Source organism: Armigeres subalbatus, chromosome 2, assembly GCF_024139115.2.
Source record: "Armigeres subalbatus isolate Guangzhou_Male chromosome 2, GZ_Asu_2, whole genome shotgun sequence".
In the NCBI taxonomy this organism is placed as follows: Eukaryota; Metazoa; Arthropoda; class Insecta; order Diptera; family Culicidae; genus Armigeres; species Armigeres subalbatus.
The window spans coordinates 397,806,514-397,822,525 of NC_085140.1; the positions used below are offsets into that span (position 1 = coordinate 397,806,514).

The following is a 16,012-nucleotide window of genomic DNA, read 5'->3' on the forward strand; positions in this document are numbered from 1 at the left end:
ATGCTGAGGGTGGCTGGGTTCGATTCCCGGTGCCGGTCTAGGCAATTTTCGGATTGGAAATTGTGTCGACTACCCTGGGCATAAAAGTATCATCGTGTTAGCCTCATGATATACGAGTGCAGAAATGGTATCCTGGCTTAGAAACCTCGCAGTTAATAACTGTGGAAGTGCTTAATGAACACTAAGCTGCGAGGCGGCAATGTCCCAGTGTGGGGATGTAATGCCAATGAAGAGAAGAGAGAAGAGAGAGAGAGCAGAGATTCAAATGTCTTCAAATCTGGCATCCCTGGTTAGGTATCCCAATTCACTGGTCGAAACGATTTTCCTTTTTTTCCTTTCTGTCTTTCCGGGAACTTTAATCGTCCGTGCCAACAGTCTCTCTCCAACTCCTCATTGTTTTCTCCATCTTCTCTATTGTCCTCCTCCTACTTCACCACACACTCCTTCTCAGAGCACGAAGAGATGTACGTCGTTGCGTCAAAGTTGTAATAGTTTAAGAAATTCAAATTCAAATACTATGCAATAGTATTTTTTCATTACAATAATCAATCCCGACCAGTTAGTCATAACAAAAATTTATCGCAATTTTATCAATACCCGGGTAGAAGCCAAGAAAAGAATAACAAAACATGATATAAAGATAAAAGAACAGGCAACAATGTTCAAAATTTGCACCGAAATATTGTAACCGTTCGCGAATTGTTTCGAGGTGATTTTAAAACACGGTGGCTTAAGCGCCACTCTCGAAGAGAGACCACCGGTCGTGTTCCCTATTTGCCCGACTTTTACAGACCCTTTACCTCTGGGGACTCTCGAACGGTCGCTGGCTCCAAAATTACTTACGCTTAATATTCTTTCCCCACTTCCCACCTACCTGAACTCGCTCAACCCACTGAAAAAAGAACGGAAAGCAACTTTCGAAGACAACTTTAAACTGTAGCCACGGCAAACGCAATGGGAGTGAATTTTCCCAGCCCCGTGAAACGCAATACAACTAAAAACTCAAGTTAACTTCTTCAAATCACTTAACGACATTTATTTTCTAATTCGGGTTGGACTATTTTTAACGGTACGGAATTGAGAAAAAGAGCTAATCATGGCCATGAAATTACAAGCTCACATAACTGCGCAGGTTTTTACTTCTCGATGGACTGATGCGTTGGAAGTACTCCGCCGAGAAGATAACGACGATGTCTTCCGACAAGGTTGTGGCGATGGCGGCCGATTGGCTTTGCCGCAGATGCTGCAGATTGGCGCGCAGCGATGGAGGTCGAGCTCGAGCGATATGGCCGAAACTAAAGATGCGGAGGGAGTAACGGCTGGACGGAAGGCTTCCGATTTCGGAATCGAGAGTGGTCCGGAATAACCGTTCCCTCAAGCTAGTAGCTTCCTTTCCCTAACAACCCGGCTTCGCGTACCTTTCCGGCTCACCGAGCGAGGACTAAAAGGAAGACTACTAACCGTCGGTTCGGGTTCGGTCCAGCGTACGATTATTGACGACGTACGGGGACCGCACTCTCGGGAATGATCCACGGGAATTGGCTTGGGGATCTTACCTTCGACGGTTGATTGGCGACCGCCGAGTTTTCGCTTTTAGACTTCACTCCTCCTCCGTTTAACTACCTTTACAGGCGGGCCTTAACGCACGCTCGAGCTCTCGATGTCCGTTGGACGAAATGGCGGGCCCTGAAGACGCCACACGTATTCCCGTACCCGACTCCGGTCGAATACACAAATTCCAGCCCGTACCAAAAAGCGCAATGCGCTGGAAAGTCCAACGCTAATTCGTTTCATTAACAAAAACTTTACATTAAACATTGAAATTCGTTTTACCTTTTTGTACGTTTCACTTAACTAACTCGGTGTTCGCGGAATTCAAAAAACACGTCCTAATGACGTCTGCTACGTTAACTGTTAATTTTAGAAATTTGATTAAAATAGACACAGAATAATTCACTCCAATCACACTTTACCTATTAGTCAAACTAGCCAAACTCAACTTAGAATACTGAAAAAACTTCGTAGCCTATTCACAAACACTTGTAATCACCAGCCGTTCACTTAGCGAAATGATCGAGTTCTTGTCTGAATCTTAGAAACTTATCCTTTGAAAAGTCGTCAATTATTTTAAATTTGCGCCAAATAAATTTGAAAAGGCGACAAAGAGTGCGTGCCTTTGGTGAGTCGCTAAAAAACGAGCACATGAGAACACTACAACAGTACATGGTCAATTTCTATTTGGATAATAATTTAGTCAAGACACAAACCTCGTAATCGACATACAAATAAAAATTCAAATTTCTTTTCGTCCGGTTTGCAAATTATTTACATAATGTAATGTTTCACTATTTAATTAATTCCAAATAATTTTAATTTATGATTTTACTTAAAAAGAGAAAAACGTCATAAACGTCATATATCATAAATTGATCGCAAAAACGTAAAACGTTACAATATCATTTAAATATCAAAATGTGCTGTGGATAAGCGCAAGCCAATAGCACATGATATTGATTAGCAACCGAATAATTAAAGACCGGCGAAGTGAAAAACTGCCGAAATGGCAACGTATGAAAATACACGACAACGTGAAAACAATACTGGCGGCACATGAACTTTTTGCTTGCTTCTTATGGATGCAAAATGTGAACAAGTCGAATTGGAACCGCTTTTGACGGTTTGATTGGAAACAAGAACAAGATGGCGTCTTCGCCGATCTCTTTTTCTAGTATTTCTAATATTGATCACTTCTTACAAATAACGTAACTTGATCTCCACATGGTATTTCAGTGCAAAATATTTATATTGTCGTCTGATATTTTATCTCTAATATAAATTATATCTATATCTCATTTTGCTATCTTATCAAGATATGATATTATTGAGCTATTTTCGACTGCTCGGGTATGTGTTACTAATAAATAACAATACAATAATTTTGTTATACATTCTCTGTCAAAGATGGAGGAAAGAACATTTCATGATCGTCATAATATGATTATAACATAATGTGTTATGTTTATTTTACCGAAAAAAATTGCCTACATTTTTGCTAGATAGGAATTGAAAAAAAAAAAACCCAGACTAATCCACCTATCAACGATGATGCCTTTTTCTTGCATTGTAAATTTATTCAAACAATCACAAATGGCACAAACAAATGGGATAAATGGTCGAAAAGGACAAAAGGTCGAAAGGGACAGAAGGTCGAAAGGACAAAACGTCGAACGGGATAAAAGGTCTAAAGGAAAAAGGTCGAAAGAGACAAAAATTTGAAAAGAACAAAAAATCGAAATAGACATGAAACTGAAACGGAGAGAATCAATCTTGTACAATACAAGTTTAATTTATTTTTTTAATGAATACCTATCTATTTCTAACAGAACTATATGGTTATTCATAATATTGTTTCATAGTAATTACACCTTCTTCGAAAATTGCTCATCCTTAAACTTTGATTGATGAGATAAGTGTTTTACTTCTGCTTGAAGTTAAATGAACTTCATAATTTGTCCTTTCGACCTTTTGTTCCTTTCGACGTTTTTTCTTTTCGATCTTTTGTTCTTTCGTCCTATTGTAATTTCGACCTTTTATCATAGATTCCCTAATTCCCTGTCGACCTATCGACGCTGTTGAGTGCATTGTTACACTCTAGATCGATTTCAGTTCCAGTTTGATAAACTTCTTCAGAAATTACGAAAACGTTGCATTTTGGCTTTTTTTTCTTTTCATTTATATTATTACAGCTGATCTCCAGACGAACCGATTAGTGAAAAAATGTTGCAAATCGGTCCATTCGTTTGTGAACTATATTTCCTCAAATGAAATACAATCTCATGTTTATAAATAGAGAAAATATACCCCCAAATCTCCAATTTTTCGATAATTTTTGCTAGCAAGCGTGTTTAGGATAAAAAAAATTTTTCTTTTAAAACAAATATTATGAATTTTTTATCATGCACTACAAGCTCCAGACATTTACTAAATTGGTTATAATGGAGTTCTTTTTTTCTGGTGAATACATCCAGAAATCTATTCTTGGCAATTCTGTGCTCCATTTGTTCGGCAATGGAGCTATGAAGAAGAGTATTCCACTTTCTAGGTATGACTTTCGCGCATTAATAAATTAGAAAACTTTTCCACTTACGTCGACTCAGAGCTTGACACACAGCGACTAAGCAGCCCACTCGCAATTGTCCTCCGGAGAAGTGTGAGAAAGAGTGAAAGTCAACTCTGAACTTACATACTTACATACAGGGCGTATTTCCACATCGGGATGGAAGACACCTTGATGACATGATTCCTGATGTTTGCTCGAGGGATTATCGCGAACACGTTGCACTTGATTTCACCGCTGATAAAGATGACAATTTCTTAAGTGAGGACAGATGTGGAAATTTCCTTACAAGCTGTTCGAGGACGATTTTCGAAGACAGTTAAGCATTGCGATAGCAGCGCAGTTATCTCTTCCATAGAAACGATTGCGAAAATCTGCTCAGCTTGAAGTAATGCCACCAAGAATAAAGAAGGAAATGGAGCCTGGTAATCCTGTTTTTATTGCCAAAGTTGGCCTTCCTCCAGTTGCTGAGAGTGCTTCGTAGTAATGACCTTTGAATGGTTTATTGCTTTCTCGAGATACCTTTATCTACTGGCCCAAATCTTGTAAAGGTGTTTGAACGAGAAAAAAAAGTTGAATAATAAAGCGACAAAATGTTTACCGGAGCGACACAAGCAGAGCGACATTTGTACGGTGGATCGTTTATCTTGTGCGAATTGCCAGAAAAGAGATAATCATTTATTTTCCACACTTCGGCCCGGGTGATTAATTTTCAGGAGGCGACAACTTTTCTTACGAAGTTACAACCAACCATGCGTTGGCGAATACAAAGAGATGATTGTATGTAGATGATCTAAATTTTGGATTTCGGAAAACTCCTTCCTGTTCCGGTGTGGAAACTTCGCGTTTAATGTGATATTTTTAGTGAAAATGATTTTCTTACAATAAGAAAAAACAATCTTGAAGCTGCCCAAACAATTACCGAAAGCCAGCACAAATTCGACTAAAAGCAAACTTGTGTCGCATTTTTATTCTGTTCAACTATGAGAAATAGACTCTCTTTTGGCAACGACCACTTTATTTGGATGGTTTCTCCACTTGGGAGTATGAATCCGGTGCTTACCGGAATCTAGATCTAGAAGAATAATCTGTATGAGAAGCCTTAACAAAGCAGGATGGATGGAACCGACATGGCAATAAGTGGCAAGACGAGATGAAAATTACTGACCCACATACGGTTCCTGATTTCATTTAATTAATTGCTTTTACTTACTTCCATGAATGGAAGTAGGACTTGAGGTGTTTCGGTGGAAGCTGTTCTGAGACGTGTATATATCTAGGTTAGAAGCATAAGACGAGATGAACCTTTGTTTGAGTTTTTTGCGCTCTCATGAGTACATCATTCATTAAATAATTTGAATTAAGCGTTTCAGTTCTAGGTACTGTAGGTTGATCATAAATAACAGATTGCTTATTTCACTTGCTGTTTAAAAAAACAGTCGATGAAGAATCCTGTCTTATTATTTATTGTTAAAAGTTGGGTGGGCTCGGCATTTATGGTCAAAATACTTTTATTCGAAAACATGCCAACAATTTGTTTCTGATTTTTCAAGCAGTTATATTTATTCGATTTGCTCGCAACAAGTTGTATTAATCTCTCTCAACTTCTGACGATACATCTGAAAGCTAGAAAGTTAGAAATTTGTATGCTGATTTATTCCCAATATGAATTTTCATTCTTATCTCATGTTGCTCTCCTTCAGTTTGGTAGATTTGTTGTATTTGTGTGGATTTATTAATTAAGTGTGCGATACATTAGCATGGACACCAATAAAACGAGGAAATTGATCCAGCTCGGCGCAATTCACCAAATGGAGTCGTTATGGGACTGGTCATTTGTTGCACAAATGAAACCAAACGAGCAAAAGCGTAAAAATCAACGACACCACAACCAAATGGCACACAAACGACCATCCCACAACGATCGGAGGTGTCAAACCAAACAGGCCTGCCGGGTTTCACGATTAAATTAATTTTAACGACTGAAACCCCGGAGAGGTAAACATTAAACATTTCTGAAAACACTATTTGGCCCGGTCGGTTCGCCAAATATCAATTGCAAGTTTTTTATGGCAATCGATGGGATGGCTCCGATTATGGTTATTTATATTTTGGAAAACGCTGATGGGGACTATCGTAGCTCAGTGGGAAAATACAAAATGCATATCAAGACCATGTTGAAGCAGGTTGGGTTCGAATTTCGCCTTTCCTGTGCCTAAGATGTTGCACATTTTTTCTGCTTCTCTGAGTATTTCTTGGATTAAAAGTGCTACATAGAAAATGCGTAAAGAATGATGATCTGCGAAACTTTCGTTGATAGCTTGGGTTATGCAATACCAGTAAAGATAGAAAAACAGCAGCTGTAATGAGCATCATCAATTGGGGGATAATTTATTCTAGGCATTTCAATAGTTGATTATAGCAGGTAATTTTTCCTGGATTATGAACCACCACCTTGGTGTGATTCATTTAGTGAGAATCATGATAATGTTTAATTATATTTATTTTTAATCATTGGTACCTACATGAGGTTTCGGGGCTCTCTGGGCTGAGCATAACCGAAATTGAAAATTCTTAGATAAGTTAGTACAATTCTACAGCTTTGAGTTCGGTTATAACGTATTGCATCGCGGTAGCGAAAATTGAATTTAGTTTATTCATCATTCCAAAATGTAAATTGCTGAATTCCTGGAGAAACAGTCAGTGTGACATAAGAATTCGAGCCATATTCATGAAATATTACGCATTGGTGAAAGGCATTGCATTGAAGTTTGGCACCCATTTCTCAATTGGAAAACCGCCACAAAAACTGCTGACTCTTTGGATCGCTGCTTCCATGGTGTCCTGTTCTTTTCGGATACGCTCCCCGAAAATTATTGGTCGACGACTGCTCGGTCGCCCTTTCAGTGTTGTTGTTTACACTGTTATCATTTTTAGGATTTGGTTTTTCTTTCTTATTTTTTCCGTCGATAAAATAATCTTGGTGTTTCTGAGCCTTCAGCTGCTGAGAACTATCTTGAACTATCTTTCTCGTATACTAAGTATACGTAAAAGCTATATGATCGCTCCAAAAACAAACTTTTTATAGAAGGCCCGGAGACCCATAGTGTTATATACCGATCGACTCAGTTCGTCGAATTGGGGTGATGTCTGTGTGTGTGTGTGTGTGTGTGTGTGTGTTTGTGTGTGTGTGTTTTTTTTTTATAATCGTTAAAGGCCATCAAAAATCTGCGCGACAGACACCTCGAGCATCCACACTGTGCTCGAAGGCGAACAAGGATGGGCTCCTCCCGACCTGCTAAAAATGTGCCTCCTGGATAAACCGGGTCCCTTATCCTCCTTGCCTCGATCCCCCCGGGACTTCTTCTAAAATTCCGGCCCCTAGCTTAGGCTAGTTCGCCGACTGGCTTGCTGAGATCCACTGCTACGTTGTCTCGATCCCTCGGCGGTCGTGCCGCAAACTTCCTCACTCGAATCCTCCTGACTTCCTCCGGCGTCGAGGGTGGTCCACCAGTTCCGGTGAAGGAAACTTCCGCACTGATGGTGCCCCGACTACCGGCGGCTATCGCAGGGGACGCTTTCGCGCATTGCGCCGGCTTCGTCTTCGGGTTGCAGAGGTGGTCCGACAGTTCCGGTGGGGGATAACGTCCGCACTGGCGGTGCCCTACATACCCAAAGCACTTCCTTCTTCTTTCTTCAGCAGGTTGACGGTTCGAGTGCCGAGGTCGATCCGACGATTCCGGTTGGCAGAAGACTTCTGGTTCGCTGGCGCCCCTACGACTCGAGACCAAACACTGCTCACTGTGCTGGATTTTCCTCCTAACCGACGCTTACTTGCTGGTCCCTTATCCATCTACGCTGCAGCTCTGACATTATTTGTGTCACGACTCTGGTTACCGCATGCCACGTACCTTCATCGCGACACATTTGATTTGCGATGTTGTCCGCCCTTATGACAGGCATTCTTCTACGTGCCTCCGCAAACCTCGGGCAGTTGAATATCACGTGCTCTGGAGTCTACTCTACGTTGATACACGCTGGGCAGAATGGCGATGACGCATGGCCACACCGGTGCAAATATTGGCGGAAACAACCGTGTCCGGACAGGAACTGTGTGAGGTAAAAGTTCACCTCACCATGCTCCCTGTTCACCCACGTCGACACATTGGGGATGAGCCGATGGGTCCACCTTCCATTATCTGCATTGTCCCACTCCTGCTGCCACTTCACCATAGAGTCCAGTCTCACCGCCTTCCTCACATTCCTGATATCCCTCCGTTGGTAGCACTCGATGTCCTCTGCTAGGGTTATGCAGACTGGAATCATCCCTGCGATAACGCAAACTGTCTCCGACGAAATAGTTCGGAACGCACTCGCGACTCGAATGGCCATTAGACGAAACACGCTATTCAGCTTCCTCCGGTTACGTTTCGTCTTGAGCGCAGCTCCCCAGGCTGGAACTCCGTACCTTAGTATCGAGGATGATACTGTCGCAAGAAGACGCCTACTGCTGCCTTTCGGACCGCCGACGTTCGGCATGATCCTTGCTAACGCACTGATCATTTGAGCCGCCTTTTCACAGGAATAGTCCACGTGGGTGTTGAAGTTCAACCGGTCATCAATCATCACACCTAGATGTCTCAGAGTCCGCACCGACGGGATGTCGTGCCCTCCGATGGTAATCTGCATCCGCTGGATTACTTTGCAGTTGCTGACCATCATCACTTCCGTTTTGTGATGAGCCAGCTGCAGCTTGACTCCATTCATCCAGGTTTCAACTGCGTCGGTCGCTTCCGCCACCAGCATTTCCACCTCCTCCAGTGACTCACCGGATATCGTTAGGACGACATCATCCGCGAATCCGTAAATCTTTACACCTTTGGGAAACTTCAGCATCAGCACCCCGTCGTACATCACATTCCATAACTTCGGGCCTAGTATGGACCCTTGTGGAACGCCCGCCGTAACCCTGATCGACTTCTGCCCCGAGTTCGTGTCGTCAACCAGAATCCGGTTCAGGAAGTAGCTCCTAAGGATCTTACACAGGAAGTCGGGGATTCGCATTCCATGCAGCGCTGCGGCGATGGCCTCCCGGCTGGCACTATTGAACGCGTTTTTGACGTCAATCGTCACTACCGCGCAGAACCGATTGCCGCTCTTCTTCTTGGACGCCCTTTCTGCATCTTCAATGACTGCCCTGATTGCATCCACCGTCGATCTGCCTTTTCAGAATCCGAACTGTTTTTCCGATAAGCCAGTCTCACCCTCCGTGAACTGTGTAAGCCTATTAAGGATAACCCTTTCCAGAAGCTTCCCCCGTGTATCCAGCAGACATATGAGCCTATACGATGCTGGATTCCCCGGCGGTTTTCCTGGTTTCGGCAGCAGCACCAGTTTCTGGATCTTCCATGTGTCCGGAAAATTACCGTCTACTAAACACTTCTGCAGCACCATCCTGAACAGATCCGGGAACGCCAAAATCGCGGATTTTAGAGCCACATTTGGAATTCCATTCGGACCCGGAGCTTTTTTCATCTTCAAACCTTTCGCCACTGATAATAGCTCGTCATTGGTGACTTGCATACCTGCAGCGGTTACTAGGTCTTCATCTTCGTACAGCGTACGCGGCCACGTCGTAGAACCATGCTGCGGGAAAAGACCGTCCACGATGATCTTCAGCTTGTCCGAATACATTTCGGTTGGCGTCGCTGGACCCTGATCTTCTTTGTCACAACTCGATAAGCGTTACCCCAAGGATCAGCGTCAGCTTCCCGGCACAATTCCTTGAAGCAGTTAGACTTGCTGATTTGGATCGCCCGTTTGAAAGCCGCTCTAGCTTCACGGAAAACTATCTTTCGCTCCTCTCTGACCATTTCAGACCGTACTCTCTGAACGTGTCTCCTAGTTCTGAGACAGGCAGCGTGAATGTTGGCAAGATTTTCGTTCCACCAGTAACTTGGCCGCCGGCTATTCGTTGGCTCCAATTTCCTCGGCATCGTCGCATCGCAAGCCCTCGCTAGCGTTTCCGTCAGCTGGTCTGCGTCAAGGTTTGTAGCGTCGCTGTCCGCTCGAAGTGCTTCGATAAAAAGATCCTTATCGAAGTCCTTCGTCTTCCATCTTCGCCAACTAGACCTTATCTCCGTCGTACCGTCCTCGTACCGTCGGCGTTCGCGTTCCAACACTATATCGGATCGCCTGGTGATCGCCATGGGTATATTCTTCACAGACTCTCCAGTTCATGTTCCTCGCCATCGACGGACTGCAGAACGTGACATCGATGATGGACTCCCTGCCATCTCTGCGGAATGTACTAACGGTACCTTCGTTGCCCAATCTGACTCCCAGCTTAGCCAGTGCCTCCAGCAAACTGTAACCTCTGGCGTTAGTCAGTCTGCTTCCCCAATCCATTGCCCAAGCATTGAAATCGCCTCCGATGATCACTGGTTTTCGGCCGATCAGCTTCTCCGTGAGTGAATCCAGCATCCGGTTATACTGCTCCAAAGTCCACCTTGGGGGTGCGTAACAGCTACACACAAAGATCCCGTTAATTTTGGCGATTACGAAACCCTCGCTTGAACTGTCTACCACCTCTCGCCGCAATCCCCGTAGCATCCGCCACCCAGTTGCCGTTGTCAGAAGGAATCCAGTACGGCTCAGCAATAATTGCCACGTCGCACATTGCTTCTGTTGTCGACTGCCACAACAGCTGCTGTGCGGTGTCGCAATGGTTGAGATTCAACTGGATGATCTCCAATAATCTCGGCCCGCCATCACCTTCTTGTAGGCAGGGCATTGGAAGCCACCCGTCATGTGGTCGTTTCCATCCTCCGGTTTGCAGAGCAGGCATCTTGGTTGCTTCGTGCAGTCCCTAGCAACGTGTCCTTCTCCACCACATTTCCTACAAAGACCGGATCTGTCTGGGCCACTGCAGTTTCGCGCCTGGTGTCCAAATGCCATACATTTGAAGCATCGCTCCATCTGTTTGGTGATTCGAGGAGCGAATCTCAACGGGCACATCGACCATCCTACTTTCACCTTGCCTGCCTCCACCATTTTGTTGGTAGCCTCTGCTGGTAGTCGTATCGCTGCTACTTGTGTGCCACCGTACGCTCTCCTCAGTCGAATCGTCATTTGCACTTCCCCCAGCTTGCATTGTGAGACCAGTGCATCCCTCAGTTCGTCTTCCGTCGTGATCTCGTCCATGTCTCTACCCAGACAACCACACATCGCATAAGAATGTACGATTAAAATCGTTTACCGATCCAAATTTCATCAAAATCGCATTGTGGTGCGAAGCTCATCAGTTTATTTATAAACTTTCCCGCACAGTAGGCTATTTTGCGAGTTTATTCCAGCTTTATATGTTGACATCGCATATCCCTGCAAACAGAGTTTGTTATCATAAACTACATCGCAATGTATAACGAACAAACTCGCATGAAAATCGTGCATATCGCACACACTGCCGTGCAACGTCGGATAAGAAATACACATATATTGCCTCCACTTTTGTACGCAAAAAGCGTTTTCGCGACTGGTAAGCGATGAAATTTGTGTGCATGGGCATCGCATAACAGAAAAACATTTCTATTATGCATGCATTCTGGTTGTCTGGGTACACTCGACCACTGCTTCCTGCGTTAGAGCTCTTACGTTACCGTCACTGCCCAATGAGTTGGCAATGAGCTCCCGGAAGGCCGAGCTATTGATCGTGGGATCCTTTTTCAGCTCGAACAGCAACTCCCCCTTCTGGGTACGCCTAGTTCTCACCACTTTCTCACCCAAGTCTTTTAGCTCCGGGTCCTCTCTCACCTTCTTCAGGATCGCTGCGTACGACGTTTTATCGCACGCTTCTACGATCAGTGCATCACCTTTAACTCTCTCCCGAGGAGAACGACGTTTTTATTTTATCTTCTGTTCCTTCCTCTTTTCTATATTCTCCTTCTGCTTCTTCCTCTTCTCCCGCTGACTTTCCACGATCTGCCACTCATCACCTTTGACGCGTTCCTTCAGCACGCTGTCAAAGTCCTGCACATTCCGTTGTTTTTTCGTCACTTCCTGCTCTCCAGGCGAATCCCTTCCTCGCTCTCTCCCGAGGAGAACGACGTTTTTCTTTTATCTTCTGTTCCTTCCTCTTTTCAATATTCTCCTTCTGCTTCTTCCTCTTCTCCCGCTGACTTTCCACGATCTGCCACTCATCACCTTTGACGCGTTCCTTCAGCACGCTGTCAAAGTCCTGCACATTCCGTTGTTTTTTCACTTCCTGCTCTCCAGGCAAATCCCTTCCACGCTTTTGATTCGGGGACGGTGCGAGTGATTCGGGGACTTTTAGGTGCCTGCTGTGTCTCAACTGCTGTATGATCCGCCGCTTCTTTCAGCTCCTTTTCAGCTGCTTCGGCTCTCTTTTTTAGCGCGATCTGTTCGTGTTCGGCTGCTTTTACGGCGGACTTGATGCTCGTCACTATAAGCTTGATCTTCGTGTGAACATTGTCCTTGTCCTTCACGGAGTCATAAAGCTCGTTGACTCGCTTCCGCATCTCCATCAGGTTGGTCCTCTCAAGTTGTAGCTCCTCCTGAATAGCACCACTTTCCGATTTTTGGGTGGACACCCTATTCCCGGGTCCTAGCTCCTGTTGGCCTGCCTGGTTCTCAGCAGTCTTAGCCGTACTACTGGTACTCGCTACTGCTGCCTGCGACATCACTGGAGATCGCTGCAACTTCCCACTTTTTGCGAAAACATTCGCTCCGCTTGCTCCTTCGTTGTTTTTTGTATTCGTTTCCATGTTAAAAGGGTCCCTCCTCCGGGCCGTTATATCTAACTGTTGAAGATAGTCGCCTTTTGTGATCCCATGGGTGCCTTTGTAAACAGTGAGGTCCATGCAAGGGATGACTCCGGTGCCTTATAGCACCGTGTTCAGAGCCGGATCGGCGTAAATCAGGAATGGTGCATCTGAACGTACTACCCACCAATATAGGTGACAGGTTTTGAGCGTTACCGGAGGCCTGCCAGGTTGTTTATCGGGACGGAGGCAGACGAACCATTAGCCTGCTTTCCATTTCAAAGAGATGTCACTCTTTTTTACTCAGGAAACAGAATAGCTCGACTGTCAGCCCATATACGCCTACCCGGATAAAAATTTACAGTTCCTTGTATGGTATGATCCATTGGAATTCAATTGGTTGTATGGTAAATAATACAATCTATTGTATTTTTATTGTAGATTTTTCAAGGTTGTAAAAATCCTTTATTGTACTTACTTTAAAAGTACAATACATTTAAATGTGACCGATACATTCTATAATATTTTAGTTGTTCGCTTATGTTTTATATTGCTCATCCAAAAATTAAACAAATTATAAAAGTATTCCATCTCGGTGATCAGATAATCCGTTTTAAAGAAAATAAAAATATAATTTGAGAATATTTCATTGATTCATTATGTTGATGGAATAACAATTGAAAACAATAAAATAACAATAACTTTCATAGTTACATGAAAATTCTACCGATTTTCAAATATATGTTTTAATTGCAGGTCTTGAAATATTCATGTTCTGATCAATTTAAATTTAAAAATTCAAAGGAACAAAATCTTTCACTTTTAATTTTACTTGGAGAATGACTGGATTTAGATGAGCGTGTACAATTTTGTTTGTGATTAGTGAGAAGACGAAGTAAACGAAGTGTTCCTTTTATAATCGTCTATCCGGTACAAAGTTAGTACGCTTTTTATATCGAAGTTGGATTTTTCTCCAGATACAGATCCAGATACAGATTTTCTCCCAACTTCGGAAGTAGTGCGCTGGATTCGCCTAAAGATGCGCTAAACAACACATCAATTAGTTTGACAGATAAAATTTCGGAAGAAAGTTCGGTTCGGAAGTCCCGACTTCCGAATTCTAAGTTGATGCTACGCCGACAATACTGATTCTGCGAGCAAGCAACGGCCGATCATTTCCCGCTGTACCGTGGTGAGTATCTATCAAGGTATCTATATATACCGGATCATTTTGAGGTGGGATAAATCTTTCAACACGTAAAAAAAAAACTTATAAATTAAAACCTTATAAGCAACAACTTATTCGAAAATATCAATACACTAATTCATTATGCCATCTGATGAATGATCCCATACCAAAAAGCAATAACAATAATAAGTTAATGAAAAGTATAAGTTTTGGAATGTATGTGCCTAGTAACATTATTGTTTTTTACGTGAAAGACCTTCAGGAAGGGGTCCCTTGATTTACACCGCCGAAGCAGTTCGCAGATTTTTTATTAACATGTATCCTTGTTCCTTTTCAGAAATTGAATTAATGATAAAACACTGCTGCATGCCACCATCACTGATGATTCAATATCGTTCGGCGACTATCATCGAGCTATATCACCAACGGGATACAATAAAAAATTAAACAGGTAACTTTTGTTTTTCTTCTCGGCTTATACTTTTTGTAAGAAACCTGACATGATCTTATAATTTACGTCTTCCACAGGAAAAAATGCGAGCAGCATTAGTTACAGCGGCTTCAGTGAGTATAGCCGGTTGCATCATTGGCGACTGAAATCTACGTTTATGAATCCCGGTCTGAATAGCAGTTAACGCACTTAACAATACCAATACCAATATAATTTTAATTTTAATTCGAACACAAATTGAACTAAAGTCAAATTGAAATTAAATTAAAACTGAATTGAATTTAATTAAAACTGAAGTAGAATTATCCTTAAAATATATTAAAAATGAAACAAAATTTAAATTTACTGATTACAAATAAAATTTAAAACTAAATTGAAATAGTACCAATAAAATAAATTGTACATCATTAAATTGAATTGTATTTTTATTGTAAAATTGAAGTCGAGATTGAAGTGAAATTTATTTAAAATCCCATTGTATTTCTACTGTAAAACAATAAAAAAAATTTGAGAAAAAACATTTGAAACACATTGTTTTCTATTGTTTTGGCCTTCGAAATCATCCCATTGAAGAACCGTTAAATCAATTGTTTTGCTCTGAATTTTGTATGAAATTTTTTCGATTTTTTTATTGTAAAGATACATAACAACCCCCCTTTTTTATTGTAAAAGTCCCATTTACCATTAATTTAATCGTGGAAAACAATTGTCTCTGATGTGATTTAGTTGTTAAAGTTCCATTACATTCAATGGTAATTTCTATGTTTTACATGGTGATGTAACAGTAAAATTTATAATATTCTAATCATATTTTTTATCCGGGTAGTCCTATCCATAACCGAGAATCGTCCAATGTCGTTTGCCGTGACCAGTATACCATAATCAGGATCTTACTGGTGTCCTCTTGGGCTTGTGTGCTTTGAGCGGCGCACGGTCGCTTTGATAGGGCCTGCTTGCAGACACTTGCAGCTTTTTATAGGGGATCAACAGAGCCCACTGTCAAACCCCACCGCATCCTAGACAGGCCCCCTAACTCGCAGTGGCCATGGGGAGGGGTCGTCAAGCCCTTGGACAAAGTCCCTGCTGCACACTGTGTGTGTGTGTGTGTGTGTGTGTGTGTGTGTGTGTGTGTGTGTGTGTGTGTGTGTGTGTGTGTGTGTGTGTGTGTGTGTGTGTGTGTGTGTGTGTGTGTGTGTGTGTGTGTGTGTGTGTGTGTGTGTGTGTGTGTGTGTGTGTGTGTGTGTGTGTGTGTGTGTGTGTGTGTGTGTGTGTGTGTGTGTGTGTGTGTGTGTGTGTGTGTGTGTGTGTGTGTGTGTGTGTGTGTGTGTGTGTGTGTGTGTGTGTGTGTGTGTGTGTGTGTGTGTGTGTGTGTGTGTGTGTGTGTGTGTGTGTGTGTGTGTGTGTGTGTGTGTGTGTGTGTGTGTGTGTGTGTGTGTGTGTGTGTGTGTGTGTTTTTTCTTCCTAAGCAATGGAGG

General features: G+C 42.7%; 1 long non-coding RNA gene across 1 annotated transcript; it reads left to right on the top strand.

Moving 5' to 3' along the window:
• Positions 1-13,637: 13,637 nt before the first annotated feature.
• LOC134217511 (uncharacterized) lies at positions 13,638-14,877 on the top strand. The gene is made up of 3 exons (XR_009981068.1): positions 13,638-14,089; positions 14,424-14,537; positions 14,615-14,877. It is a non-coding gene; the product is annotated as an uncharacterized LOC134217511 (long non-coding RNA).
• The last annotated feature ends 1,135 nt before the right edge of the window (positions 14,878-16,012 follow it).